The sequence below is a fragment of the Gavialis gangeticus genome, unplaced genomic scaffold, assembly GCF_001723915.1.
Source record: "Gavialis gangeticus isolate Ggan-Ray unplaced genomic scaffold, GavGan_comp1, whole genome shotgun sequence".
In the NCBI taxonomy this organism is placed as follows: Eukaryota; Metazoa; Chordata; order Crocodylia; family Gavialidae; genus Gavialis; species Gavialis gangeticus.
Window position 1 is genome coordinate 19,617,896 of NW_017729008.1, and position 14,586 is coordinate 19,632,481.

At 40.2% G+C, this 14,586-nt stretch overlaps 1 protein-coding gene across 13 annotated transcripts in view; it reads right to left on the reverse strand.

The window, feature by feature from the left end:
• MAGI2 (membrane associated guanylate kinase, WW and PDZ domain containing 2) overlaps positions 1-14,586 on the reverse strand; it is an 886,876-nt gene that overhangs the window by 212,394 nt on the left and 659,896 nt on the right. The window lies entirely within an intron of this gene.

Here is a 14,586-nt window from a genome sequence, read left to right on the forward strand (position 1 = left end):
ACTTTGATGCTACACTACTATTGCAACAATTTTGTGTGTGTAAGTGTGTGTGTGTGTGTATGCTGGTCTCTATAGATATGCAACCTAGAAAGTATCAGGGTAACTCTGAATTACCAGGCTCCATCCTTGGATCTATACTCTTGAACATCTTTATCAATGACGTGGGCTTTGGTGTCAGTAGCGGACTGGCCAAGTTCGCCAATGACACCAAACTTTGGGATAAAGTGTCCACACCTGAGGACAGGATGGTGATCCAGGATGACCTAGACAGGCTCAGAAAATGGGTGGATGAAAACCTGATGGTGTTCAACACCAAAAAATGCGAGGTACTCCATCTTGGGAGGAACCCCCACCCGCAGCATGCTTATAAGCTCAGCAGTGCTACGCTAGCTAGCAGCACCATGGCTGAAAGGGGATTTAGGGGTTATGACTGACCACAAGATGAATATGAACCACCAATGTGATGTCACAGCTGGTAAAGCGAGCAAAACTCTGCTTCTCAAGCAAATCCCAGGATGTCATCCTCCCGCTGTACCCTGCAGCTGGAGTACTGCATCCAATTTTGGGCTCCACAATTTAAAAAGGATGTGGAGAAGCTTGAGAGAGTCCAGCCACGCACATGATCAGAGGAAAGGAAAACAGGCCTTATGTTGAGAGGCTAAGAGCTATGGGACTCCTCAGCCTGGAAAAGTGCAGGCTCATGGGGGGACCTGTTGGCTGCCTATAAGTATATAAGGGGTGTACATCAGGATCTGGGGGAATACCTGTTCACCAGAGTTCCCCAAGGGATGACAAGGTCAAACAGTCACAAACTCCTCCAAGACCGTTTCAGGCTAGACATAAGGAAGAACTTCTTTACTGTCTGAGCCCCCAAGGCCTGGAACAGACTGCCTCCAGAGGTGGTGCAAGCACCTACTCTGAACTCCTTTAAGAGACATTTGGACATTTATTTTGTTGGGATTCTTTGACCCCAGCTGACTTCCTGCCCCTGGAAGACTTGCTACACCCTTCTATTTCTCTTTGATCTTCTTCTCTTGTGTAACGTAGAATAGCATTGTCCATGCAACTCCGAGTCCTTTTTCCAGGACTTAATCCTCTATTCTGCAAATATACATTCTTTGTTTCCATATATATAACTTTATATTTGGCTGTATTAAAATGTGTATTGACTGCTTGCACCCATCTTACCAAAGTTTTATAGATTACTCTGTATCAGTGACCCGTTATCAGTAACGGGTCAGGATTCAGAGCAATGGGCCAACAGCCTGTAAAGTCATTGGGAAAAATACTGCTGATATTTATAGCTGATTGACCGGGATCTGACAGTTGTCTGACTCGGTCCACTAGTAGCGGTCTCAAGTGTTTTCCATCTGCATAAAGCCACCATTAGTTGTGAACTCACTATCACTTTAAATGGTCAGCCTCTCAAATTCCAAACCCACCCAGTTTATCTTGGAGTCGCCCTCGACCAGACTTTAACTTACAAATCACATCTCGAGAAAACTGATTTAAAAATCAAAACAAAGAATAACCTACTTGCTAAGCTTGCAGGCTCCACTTGGGATGCCAATGCCTCCACACTACGTTCATCTGCTCTCGCACTGTGTTATTCAGTAGCCGAATATTGTGCCCCTGTATGGGCTTGTTTATTGCACAGCAAACTAGTGGACTGCATGCTACAATGCAACTGCATGCTACAATGAATCATGTGTCAGGCACATTGTGCCCCACTCCATTCCTATAGTTATTAGTACTCAGTGCCACTGCTTCACCTCATCTCTGCTGCACAAATGCTGAAGTAAAATTACTAGCCAGACTCTGGGATAATCCTACACTGCCAATGCACTGGGACATATTCCACCCACCAGTAGCTCAGGAGCCCCATATGGCCCATCCTTTCAAAACCCTTTGACTTTTCCTTACTTACTCAATGGCACAAAGAATTGTCAGCACAAGCACCAATCAATCACCACATCATCTCTGACACCTCCAGTCAGTCAACTAGGAATTAACTGGCCATGCCAATATTGGACACTACTCAACCATTTTCAAACTGGAGAGGGTCACTATGACTCATATCTATACCAATGGAGCCCTCACAATGACAAAAAATGCCCTTGTGGACATGTTCAAACCATGTCCCACAAAGTTGACTTGTGTCCATTTATAATGTTACTTGGTGGCCTTCAAGATCTTCACATTGGAGATGACATTGCCTTAAGATGGCTGAAACAATATGTTGAAACTGCATACACTAAATAAGTAACGGATCTATCACAGATCCCTTTGGTTGTGTCCAGATGAGCCTACTCATGTGGTATGTGGCACCACAGACATGTTTGCGGTGCCACATAAAGCATGTTCAGCTGTTGTCCATGCTGCAAAAAAACAGCGAGGGTATTTTTTTTACCTCTTGATATCTAGGGGTCAAAAAACCTGTGCAAAAAAAAAAAAAAAAAAAAAAGAGTGACTCATGTGGCGGCAGCATGCACCACTCAAAACAAGCCTGGCAACTGGAGCCATGGTCTGGCTGCTGGCCAGGCTCTGAGCAGCAAGATTGCCACTGATACAGCCCTGGGAGGTTCCCAGGACCCTAGTGCTTGCCCCGGCCTCCTCTACCCCACCTGAGGTAACTTGTGTGCCAGAGGGTGTGTGGCACAAGTGTTCCCTGGGGACAACTAGCAGCAGCACAAGATGTGCCGGCATTAGTTATCCCCAGGGAACGAAATGTCCATGCTCATTTGGATAAAGCCTTTGAGGTTAAGATGGGAGTTAAGCAAGGTTGCATCATTGCTCCAACGTTCTTCAAGAAGAATGTTGGAGCAGTGCTACATCTGACCAATAACAAGTTCCCATTTGGAGTGGAGTTAAACTACTGCATGAAAGGCAAGCTGTTTAATCTCAGCTTACTCTGAGCTAAAACCAAGACCACCCTGATGTCAATTATCAAGCTCCAGTACGCTGATGATGCTGTAGTCTGTGCTCACTCAGAAGCATACCTTCAAGCAATCGTTGATATCTTTACCAAGGCATACAATAAAATAGGACTGACGTTGAGCAACCAGAAGACTAGTGTTCTCCATCAACAAGCTCTTAATGAGCAGCTCCCATCTCTAGTAATTCAGATTGATGGTGAGACTCTGGAGAGTGCTGAGTAATTCCCGTACTTCGGAAGTCATCTCTCTCAGAAGGCTGGCATTGACAAAGATATCTAATATTGCCTCAAATATGCAAGTGCAACCTTCAGACTCCTGAGGAAATGGGTGTTTGAAGATTACAACATCAGATCCAAAACTAAGCTCATGGTTTATCTAGCAGTTTTGGTTCCCACCTAACTGTATGAAGCTGAAATGTGGAAAACGTACAGGAGGCACCTCAAGTCATTGGGAAGGTACCATCAACAGTGCCTGTGGAAGATCCTTTGAATCCAGTGGCCAGCCACAACATCTACATGTCAAACTCCAGATTCCCTAAGCAAGTTTTATTCTCCTAGCTCAGTCAAGGTGTACACTCAAGAGGAAGACAGAGAAAGCACTTTGAGGATGTCCTGAAGACCAACTTGAAAAAATGCAACATCAACATCAACTCATCGGAGACTATCACCCAGGACCATCCCAAATGGAGGAAGAGTCTGTTGGAAGGATCTTGTACTGTGAAACCTTATGATGACAACAAGATACAGAAAAGCGGGAGCAGCAGAAACAGCATGTTATGAACCAAATCAAGAATACGGAGTCACCCACCCCACACAGAAACATGTGCCCAAGTTGAAACAGAGTCTGTCAATCTCAGATTGGCTTCATCAGCCATCTTTGGGCCCACAGATGGGACAATTATAGAAGACTATCATCTGCAATGTGAGATGTTGCCAAAGAAGAAGATGATGATCAGTGAGCTGGTGCCTCTAAAATCATATTTTGTCACATACAACATGCACCTTTCTCAGCAAAATCAGCAGAGAAATCTCACCCCAAAGTTGAGATGCATGTATTAAGCAGGGAATCTGGTTTTCTGATTGGGATAGGAGTGTCTTGCTTCATAGTGCAGCAGCAGTGGCATTATTATTCAGGTAGCTATAGGAGTCAGCTGACTTAATGGCTCACTATTCTTCACAGCAGAGGTGTGATAACTATTGTCTCTTCTTTTTAATGGTTTTGATGTTCCATGACTCAAGCTACCCTTTGGTTTGGTAATGTTGCTGTTTTTCAGCTGCTCCTTGTTTCTCTCCTCTGATTTTACAGCTTTGAAGACTGTTTAGCTCTTTTCAAAAGCATAGAACTCCCTGTAGACAGCAGTCTTCAATAGCAGCTAGTGTTTCATCTTAAATTAATCAGGAAAAGGAGGATGTCAGCTGAAGATTACATAGCCATAACTCTGTAAAATATTGTATTCATTCTGCCTTTCAAAAACAAGATGTGTATTATATTTCAGGGCATGTTGTATGTCAGAAAATATGGTGTTTAACACTATGCATCTTTGTGCCATCTGCGTACTTCATCAATAGAGCTTCTTGTATTTTTCCCCCCGGGTCATAAATAAAACACTTAAATCAGCATTTAAGGGCCTAGAATGGAGCCCTGTGGGACATCATTAAAAATGTATTCAAGCTCTGATAATTTCTATTCAAAATTACGTGGTAAGAATAATCTTTTAGCCAATTTTTAATCCATATAACAAGTGCCATATTGATTTCATTCACTTTAGCTTCTTAAACAAAATGTTGCATGGTGTTAAGACTTACAGATGTTTACTACATCAATACAATTAGGTGTATAATTGAAATGACCATATTTTATTGCATACAATATGCCTCTGATTAAGATATGCATCTTATTTATGAAAGGCAGAATGAAGAAAAAAAGATCTTTCTGGGCATGTCTACATGTGTGCATTTACTGTGCAGTAACTGAAATTATGGCACAGTACAGGTGCACGTTTACACATGCACGCCCTTACTATGCAGTAAATCTGGCGACTTATGTTGACTTGAGCATAACTTTGATACCAGCATCATGCAGGTATCAAATTTATGCCTGATTAGTTACTGTGCAGTATTGCATGTGTAGTAGATGCCTTTCTGCACAGTAACACTGTATGTGTGGATTGATTTGGGACTAACTTTAGTCCCAAATCAGTTTATACACAGCATTAATGTGCTTTAACACCTGTATGTGTAGATGCTGGCCTATTCCTGCTTACTGCGTAGGAATTTAAGCCGGTGTAATGTACATTGTAATAAGTAACTGAGTAGCAGCAGCTAGGGAGCCAAGCCTGCTTATTGTTCTGCCCTCTGTGGATTGCACGCAGTTATTTTATCTTTTGCCTGGTAGAAGCTTCATTTGCAGAAACTGCTGTTGCCATATTTCCTTGCTTATAATAATGCACATCCCATTTTCCAGCAGATGGTCTTTTTTTGGAATTAAGGCTTGTGTATATGAGAATATATGGTAATTTCATTAAAAAGTATATTAAACTTGTTTGACAGATATTTTTTCCACAAATTGTGCTAGCAACTGTGGCTATTCTGGAGCCCAGGGCACTTTACAGAATAACAGAAATAGTTATTCCAATATTGCAATATTAACCACAATGTCCAGGGCATATTTCAATCTATGTAACAATATTACTTTCCTAAAATTCCCTAAATAGTTTATTCAGAGATTATTCATCCACTGCACTGTGAATGGACTAGAGAGCAGGTCACTGAAGAGAAACAGGTGCTGTTAGTTTGCAAAGCACATTGAGACTGTTTGGAGTAAACAACTTACATAAATATAAATGTTATAATGAATTGTTAAATTATTAAACGTGTCTTTAAAAATGTTTTGACTGGAGCTCTGTATTATGGGAGGCTTTTCCTGTACAGCAATTCATACCAGTGTAACAACATAAAGAACCTGAAAGATGCATGGAAAGACCTGCATACAATAAATAAGTTAATGCTCTTGACATTGAGTTTAATGGGAGCACACACAACAGTAAAGCACCACGCTGGTAGTAAATGTTAGATGGCTCAGAATATTTGGCTGTTATTATTATTATTCTTTTTTACAGTTGTCCCCCCAGGGTAGTGGGTACTTTCAGGAATGGTGTACTACCAAGCACTATAAATAATTAAACAAACTTGCATTGCATTTCAATACCATGTTGGACAATAGCTCCCTTTTGTTGCTATATGTATTTTATACCCTTAGAATAATTGCAATGAACATTTTTTGGTAGCAAGATGTCAAAAAAACAATCTCTTTGGCATCTTAGACTTCTGCACATTATTTTAAGTACTTAAGTACTTTAATATACACTTCTAAAACTACTGTGTAATAACATCACAAGAGCGTGATGCTATTCTCTTTTTTTCTCTATGCCAGCATTTCTTTAACTGTGGCCTGAATCTTAACATACCTACTAGTGGACTGCTGCTTACTGCCATGAATATTAGTTGATGCTCCAGGGACTTGAAAGTTCTCTTATGCCAGCCTGTAATTTTTTGCTACATTTTAGTTGGTCTAATAAAAGATATTGCCTCTACCCCAAGACTTTTGTCTGCCTATGCCTTTAGACCAAGATGGCTACAACCAATATTCTGGAAATATTGAAGATATCGCAATTAGCTGTTCTGAAATGAAAACTTCACCAGTGAACAAGAAAGAAGCAAAATTCAACACCCTGCCTGCCATCTGACATCTCAAAGTAACCAGTCTGCTTCAGCCTTTGTCTGTGCTTAATCTGCATACTCACAGAGCAACTTTTTTAGAAATGGACTTTTCCACACAGGGGGACCCTACCATCTCTGTTCCCCTGTGCAAGATGAAGTTTCTTTTCTACCTTGAAGAAATTTTACAATCTTTGAATTCTCCTTTGCCTGAAGAAGGGTGTTTGGGCCTAAACGCTTGCAAAGAAAGAATTTTTTGTGTTACTATTTAGTTGTTCTGCTAAAAGATATTGCCTGTACCTCAAGAGTTTTGTTTGCCTATGACTTTAGACCAACACAGCTACAACTAAAATACCCATATAGCCTTTCATCCAGCAGTTGAGTTATATGCCTTGTTTTTTCTTGTTGCAAACAGCAGGAATGTTGTGGAGAAAGATTTCAAGCATGTGAGTAGTCTCTGTCTTCCCAACTGGTGTCTGACCAGCATAGGCTTTAGCACTGCGAGCGAGGACTGAAAACATTGGTGCGGGAGCAACAGAGGCAGATGGGGAAGGCTATCTTTTGAAATAGACTCCATGCTCTCACTCTTTCCATAATAAAGACATCCAGACTCTTCCCTTACATACCCTGCCACAATCACCATTCGGAGTTGTGACAAACTCCTGTTGCTATAGCCACTGTCTGCGTTCCCTTCCCACACTATAGAATCCGTCTGGCAGGCTCCTTCATGCCTGATTGTGAAAACTCTCCCTTTGCTCGCCACAGTCCTGCCACATCTCCTACCACGGGAGTGGGGCGGGGAAGCAAGAGAGAGAGAACACCCTCAAAGCGAAATTATAGGAAATAATGTTTTATATTTCTCAGAAGTGCTTCACATTAAATATCCCAAAACATAGCACCTATACACAATAGAGGCAATCACAGGCTCCAGCTGTGTTACTTGTAGTATAGTACCTCAGCAGAATGAAATTTTGGAAATTAAAAGGGATGATTTCTTCCTTGATTTTCCATCCTATTCCTTCCTTCAGACACATTTGGATTTGCATACCTCTAAATGATCCCTCTGAAGAGGGTTGCCAAACCAAGAAATATCTTACTGAAGATCTGAAAACTCTTTACTGACAAACTTTTTTACTTATATATATTTCACCTAATGTAAGTGTAACTCTTCTGCCAGACCCATGGCTGAGGTTTAAATTTTGGGGTTTAACAATAACTTTCTAAATTTGATTCAAGACCCTACTCAGAAACTCCTCCTTTCCAGCCCTGCAACTCTGACCCAGCTGTGCTGCTTCGTCTCACCTCCATCCCACCCAGAGGCCCAGACTGACCAGGGCTGCACAGCCCTGCTTACCTTTGGGATGATCAGCCATTATGGGCAGGTGATGACCAACAGGATGCAGTGGCACCCCATGGCTAGGTGGGAGGGGATTACAGAGGCTCCTATTGGCCACAAAGCCCTGAGGGAGAGCTCCCTGCAGTGCGCTGATCTGCACTCCCACTCAGACACAATAAGGCGCTGCTCTGCTCTGCCTCTCCATCAACACTTGCTTCTAGCCTCGTTCCTATGATGAATCTTCAATCAAGCTCAGGGGGTGCACCTACATGTGATACTACATTGCTGTAGTAACTGTGCTATGGCAATGTAGTGTGGGCAGTCGCAAAAAATGACACCACAGCTATGTTGCTGTAGCAATGCACTTCCTCGTTATAGCATGTTACTATGGTGAAGTAGCAGCTAAAAATAACCATGTGCCGTGCACACAGCGCAGTGTGCACGGCACAGTACACATTGTTATTGTGCCCTCATTTAATACTTCCAAAAGGAAGTACATCCAAAAGGAAGTATTAAATGATGGCGCAGTAACAAAGGCGCTATAGGGACACTTGTAGACATGCTCAGGGTGTCTTAGATTTCTATGGACAGCTCAATTTTTAATGGAGTTTATGGACCAGCATTTTTAGCTTTTTTTTTTGTGAACTAGGCTAGGCTGCCTGTGAAATCAGGGAGACCAGTCAAGCAGTATGATGGTATTCCCTTTGGCTAGGAACAGATGTTTTATTTGTCGCTGGACAAGGTGTGCCTATGTTTATCCTGGGATTGTTGTGTACACTCATGGCCCTTCTAACCAGGGTTTAGTGAGTGGCTGCCTTTCTGCCACTTTTCTGCCATTTATTCAATAATGCAATAACCAGGATAACTGTTCAGATGGTTCACTTTACGATGTCCTGGAATAACCTGTTAGTACTTCTTATCCCAGGAGCCTTTTTAGGATTTATCTGGGGACAATGGACATAGACATCTGAATGTTTTCATTTTATCCCAAGATAAAATGGTTTATTTTGTCCCAAGATAAAATGGTTTATCTTGGGACAAATGCAACATCTCTTTGTAGCTTTTGAGGAAAGGCAGCACAACCTGACTCTAACTTTACTACATTAACCTATTTATCACTGAGAACAAATAGCTTATACTAAAGAATTACATCACAAGGACACTATGAAAAACTATTTCCACTATGAATTTCTATATTAGATATTAAAACATAAGCCGATAATATTTTGGCAACTAACATGATTAGCGACACTTCTACAAGATACTAACTAATCCCTGCAGTGATTTTACATAAGATGTTTTCCTTTATAGAAAAACTCTACTGTCATTACTGTGCAGTCATTTAATACTTGTATAAATGAGTACTAAATGTCTGTGCAGTAACCAGAGTTACCACGCAGTAGTGCCACTGAATGGCTTTTTTGTGACGCTGACTGCGCAGTAGCCTGAGAATCCTGCACAGTGACATTGCATTATGGTTTCTGCTACGCAATGCTACTGCACAGTAGTCACAGGCTACTGTGTAGTCAGCATCTCATGTAGACGTGACCAGAGTGTAGCAAACTACCCTGCTAGTGGAAAATGATTTAATTGCAAAAATATACATTAATTCATAAAAAACAAATGCTACAATTTAAAGACACTGTAAGCACTTTCTCACATATGAAGGATTCTTGAATCTTTGATTTCCCTCTTTATACTTGGAGTCTTAAGAACATCACTGGATCATTACAAATTCTCCATTTAACTTAAGCATCCGATATGCAAAAGAAAAGTGTTTCTCAATAACTTAAATACTATTTGCATGACTGAAAGATAAACTAAGAAGAAATCCCTCTACTTTTATATACAGAAATGTGTCTTGTGCAAGTTCAAGGCAATGTAGGCAAGAAAATAAATCCAAATCAGGATCTCTGTTATTCACTGACTAAACAGAAAAGTAGAATAGTGTACATTTTTCTAACTTTTTTTAATACTGAAATGTTGTTTGAGCATACAAAAAATGTAGCTCCAAAAACTAATTTGCTTCTTTTCAGAAAGATATAAAGGAAGTTTCAGAAACATTTGAGAGTCAAACTTTTTGGCCTCCATAACTTTTTAAATAAAGTAATTGGTGGGTGAAACTGCGAAGGTGTAAGTTTAGTGTTGTTTTTGATTGTTTTGAACTGTATGTCACCCAAAGCCGTTCTGTGAAAGGCACTGCTTCATAAAGCCATGCTATTGTTTTTACAGGAGAAAAATGCAACTGTTCCCTTAAGAGAAATAAATTGCATCATGAGTTGATAAGAGACATATACTAATTTATTTGGTACAGCTTAACCTAATGACACACAATCAGTTTGATCTAAGAGAGTTTGGGGGCCATTCTGTTTAAAAGGGGTTTAAGCAAATAACTGGAACTTACATCTTCCTCCTACTTCACAATACTGTTTTGTAGGCCTGTATCATAATAGATAATATACTCATACTTGTTTCATAGTATATGAGCTTACTTTATTTCTATATTTCTACAAAATATTGCACTGCAATACAAATCACTGTGTCACAATATCTGCACAATGTACTTTGACAACATATTTGCAAGTCTAACACATGAAGTTTAATAAGACATTATATAACACCATGTGGACCACCAGAAAATCTGACATATTTAGACTATTCTTAGACATGTCCTAGTGCACAAGCATTCATTGATTTATATTTTTAAAGAGTCAGATGTTTCTTCAGTCATCTCTCCTCAGGCTCTGATCCTGTCAGATCTAATCATATGAGGAGGACTTGGTTAGATTAGTGATTGGAATGGACACATTCAGGGAAAAATTAGTTGCTTTGGGAAGCAATATTTGTGATTCAGGAGTTGCCATTCTTTCCTCCAAGTCAGGTGGTAGGAAGAATTGGACTACAAAAAGTGTTACTTCTTATACGAGACATAAAATAAAGCCATACTCAGATGTTAATGTTTCTATTGCATTTTTCAAAGACATGGGAATACTGACCTTTGTGTCCTGATCAAATTCCAAAACTGCTAATTACTTTTGCCTACTTGCCTATGCTTTTTCAATAAGATAGAAGACTCCTCAGCTGCTATGCTAACATTGTTGCGTAATGATGCTTGTATCCTTTCAGATAAGTGCACTGCATTTTATTTCTGGATCCAGAACAGTGATTTTATATGCTGCAGGAATAGAATGCAATTTTGTATAGAACTTCAGTGCTTTTAAAAGTTATCGTATAGGCCTATTAATAAAAGTAATATCAAATTGTACATATTCTTATGCTGGTCATAGGGATTTAATGGGCATATCTACATCAATTAATTCAAAGCAATAAACTCTGGTACATATTATGCCAGAGGTTATTATTCCCAGGAACCTGGGACTGCAACACACTGAGCTGTGTTAAAGCAGCCCCAGCTGGCAGGGGACCTGGGGGGTCAGCTTGCCAGCCCAGGGCTGCTCTGATCCGGCTCAGTGTGCTGTAGAGGGGCTGGTTGGGGGATGAGGGCGCTCCACTGTGGGGCTAGCTGGCAGACAGGAATGTCAGTGTCTACATTTGTGTTGCTGTACACTAAAAAACTCTCCTACAGGATAGTACTTGTATTTACAAGTACTCTAACCAGCAGCAGAGTTTATTGGTTTATTGCACTCTAATAGGGGTACATTTGTCGACACTGAGACGTTTACTGTGGAGCTAATTAGGCAGCTACACAGTAAACGTCTCATGTAGATGCACCCAATGGCATAACTATACTTCCTTTTTACTAAAAGTGTTCAAAGGGGACCTATTTCTTTATTCAATGTGTAAATGTAACTCTTAGTGCTAACAAGACACACATACATCCCTGGCATAACCGTCCCCTTAAGTTTTATTGAAAGCACTATTCAAATTTAATACCGACCTTCTAAGCCTACATTAGAAAGCACTTCCACCAATAATAAAAGTACTTTTCAAACAAAACTCCTGCTAATTCTCATTAAAAATCTCCTATGCAGTATGTGTAAAAAAGATTTATCTAATGCACTGCAAAATTATCCACAAAGTACCACACTGTGAATGAACATTAATAAGGAGGATGAAGCAAAAGCATAACACTACCACTTTGAAATGTAATGTAATTAACATCACTTCCATTAATACAATGTAATATTAGCTGTTTCCTATTTTTGATATCTATTTTTTCAGGAATCCATATTCATTAAAAAGGTCTATGATTTCATTTTCTCTCATTCAGAAATACAAAGGTGATTGCACAGAGCTTCACTGCTAATCAGAGCTGTACAGTAAAATATATGAAAATCTCATTACTGTGTTTTTTAGGGTGCTTGGGCTCTCTCTCTCTTTCAAGATTTGCCAGACAGTACTAGTAACAAATAATGTGCTCTGTGCTGCTGAGATTTGGCCATTTGTCTTTTTGAGAATTTTCAGATAATCTCTTGTAAAAACCACGAGAATAAAATAAATGAGAAAATGAGATAAAACTGTTAAAACTCCCATTATCTGCTATAATTTGTAAAATATTTTTGAAAATTCATTTGATAGGCAAGATGGTACAAAGACGTTTAGAACTTCAAAATTCAAAACCTAATGCAATTTATAATACTACCGAGTCATAGTGTCTGAGGGGTATGAGTAGAGGTTATCTCCCCACAGGTTAAACAGTAATATTCTCTGAGCTGTGACATGCCTTACTGGAAAAAATGAAACTTGAATGCAGTGCTTCCAGGAATGATATTCAAGTGTAAGCAAATCAGTATTTCTACCATGGCAACATTATTTCTTAAAAGCCTTTCAGACATTTTGCTTTTGGAAATAATTTTAGAAATATAAGTGGCAACACAAAAGGATATGGAAATATTATGTTCTAGGGTATCCATGTCTATGTAGAGAAAATGAAGAGGGGTGAATATGTAGGTGATGACATGACATCTACTACCAAAGTGAATGAAACTGACTAGGTAGTATGGTTTAAAACAACCTTCACTCATGAAATATTTCTATTGTCATTGGATAAAGAACGAAGCAAAGCAAATACAAAAACAAAGTAAAGCAATTTTAGGAAGAATTGATTTGAACAGAATTAATCTTGAGGGAATTGTTGAAGTTCAGATGAACTTTTACAGTCGGAGAGAAACTGAAAAAAGCATCTATTGAATTATATGTCTTGATTTTCTTTAATGCTAGTTTTAAGCACTGGGTGCAGGGGCGATTATACTGTAGGGAAGTAGCAGTGCCTTGCATAGAACTGGAGGGGTGGGAGTAGGTGGGAGCAGGAAATCACAAGCTATGAGATAAAAGATGGAGGCTAAAATGTTGGCTAATACCATGTGTATAATTCTAAATTGGCCTTTATTCAGGAAATTAATTCTAGACATATTGTAGCTGCAGCTAGTGCTCTACCAGCGTGCACAAAGGTGCTTCCTGATTTCCCAGCAACCTCCTACCTCCGGCCATGTCTGCTCTTCCTTCCAAGTTCTATGCCAGTTGTTACATGATTCTTTATAACAATATTTCTGGCTATGTGGTGCAACTATTTGCAGGGATGAGAAGTTATGAATACATCAGCCATCCCAGGGAAACATGCCTCCCTGCTATTCCACTAGAACTCACTAGGCCTCAGGGTCCTTCAAGTGTGCTAAATTTGAATTAACTCCTTACTTCTTGTTTGTGTTATCTCTTTTGGGGAATAGTTACTCCTTCCTGATGCTGCCTTCGTTGTGTTGTGCAGGTTATTGTTGGTCATTTCTTCTGATTCCTTAATGCCTGGCCAGCTGGTGGCTGATATTCCTTCTGTGTCCTCCTGATCCTGGCCTTTGTTCTATCTGTCTGAATATGTTGGGCTGTCTGCTGCTACTCCACAGTTGCCTTTGGTTTCATCTGTACTGCTCCTCTCAATATGTAGCTGTTTTATATGATATGTGTCCCACTGTAGTTTTGGACTAAAGTATTTCTCTATTACATTTTTAGCTAACTGATGGTTTGATCAGTACATACTCACCTGTGTGCAGGGACCTTGGGTCCTTGGCTCCTTTGTTGTAGCAAGCTGCCTGCTTAGTTTGACATTCTCTGAACAGTTTCTATGTACTCTCTCCTTGCCTGAAGCATACAACCCTTCCAGGGAAGGACAGTTTTGGTTGTCTGGCCTATTGGTCTCTCTGGTTGGCTTTACTTGGTCCAAGGGAGGGTGTTTTTGCAATGGTCCAGCCCTGACAAGCAGGGATCCCTTTGTGTCTGTATTGCCTTTGCCATGAATCTTTACTTTACACCTCTCCTGTTGAAGCTGAGTTCTATACACTGCCAAGAATACAAGAGTTGTGGGGCCAGAAGAAACCCCAAAAGGATGGAGCATGGTATTGTATTCCCAGTGTTAAGGGTTCTGCTATGGGAGAGAAGATCACCCATCTCAATTGTAACACATGTTAGGTAGGAGTTGGGTGCCTAGATAATCAAACTGGATTGCTTCTCAACATGCCCAGAAGCTAAAGTGTAGGCACCTAGTGAACTTTTCAGGCTCAAACAGAGGCACCTATATAATCTGGACACTGAAGCAGTTTTGCAGCCAATGACAGTGGGGGTCTATTACAGACCCCCCAACCAAGAG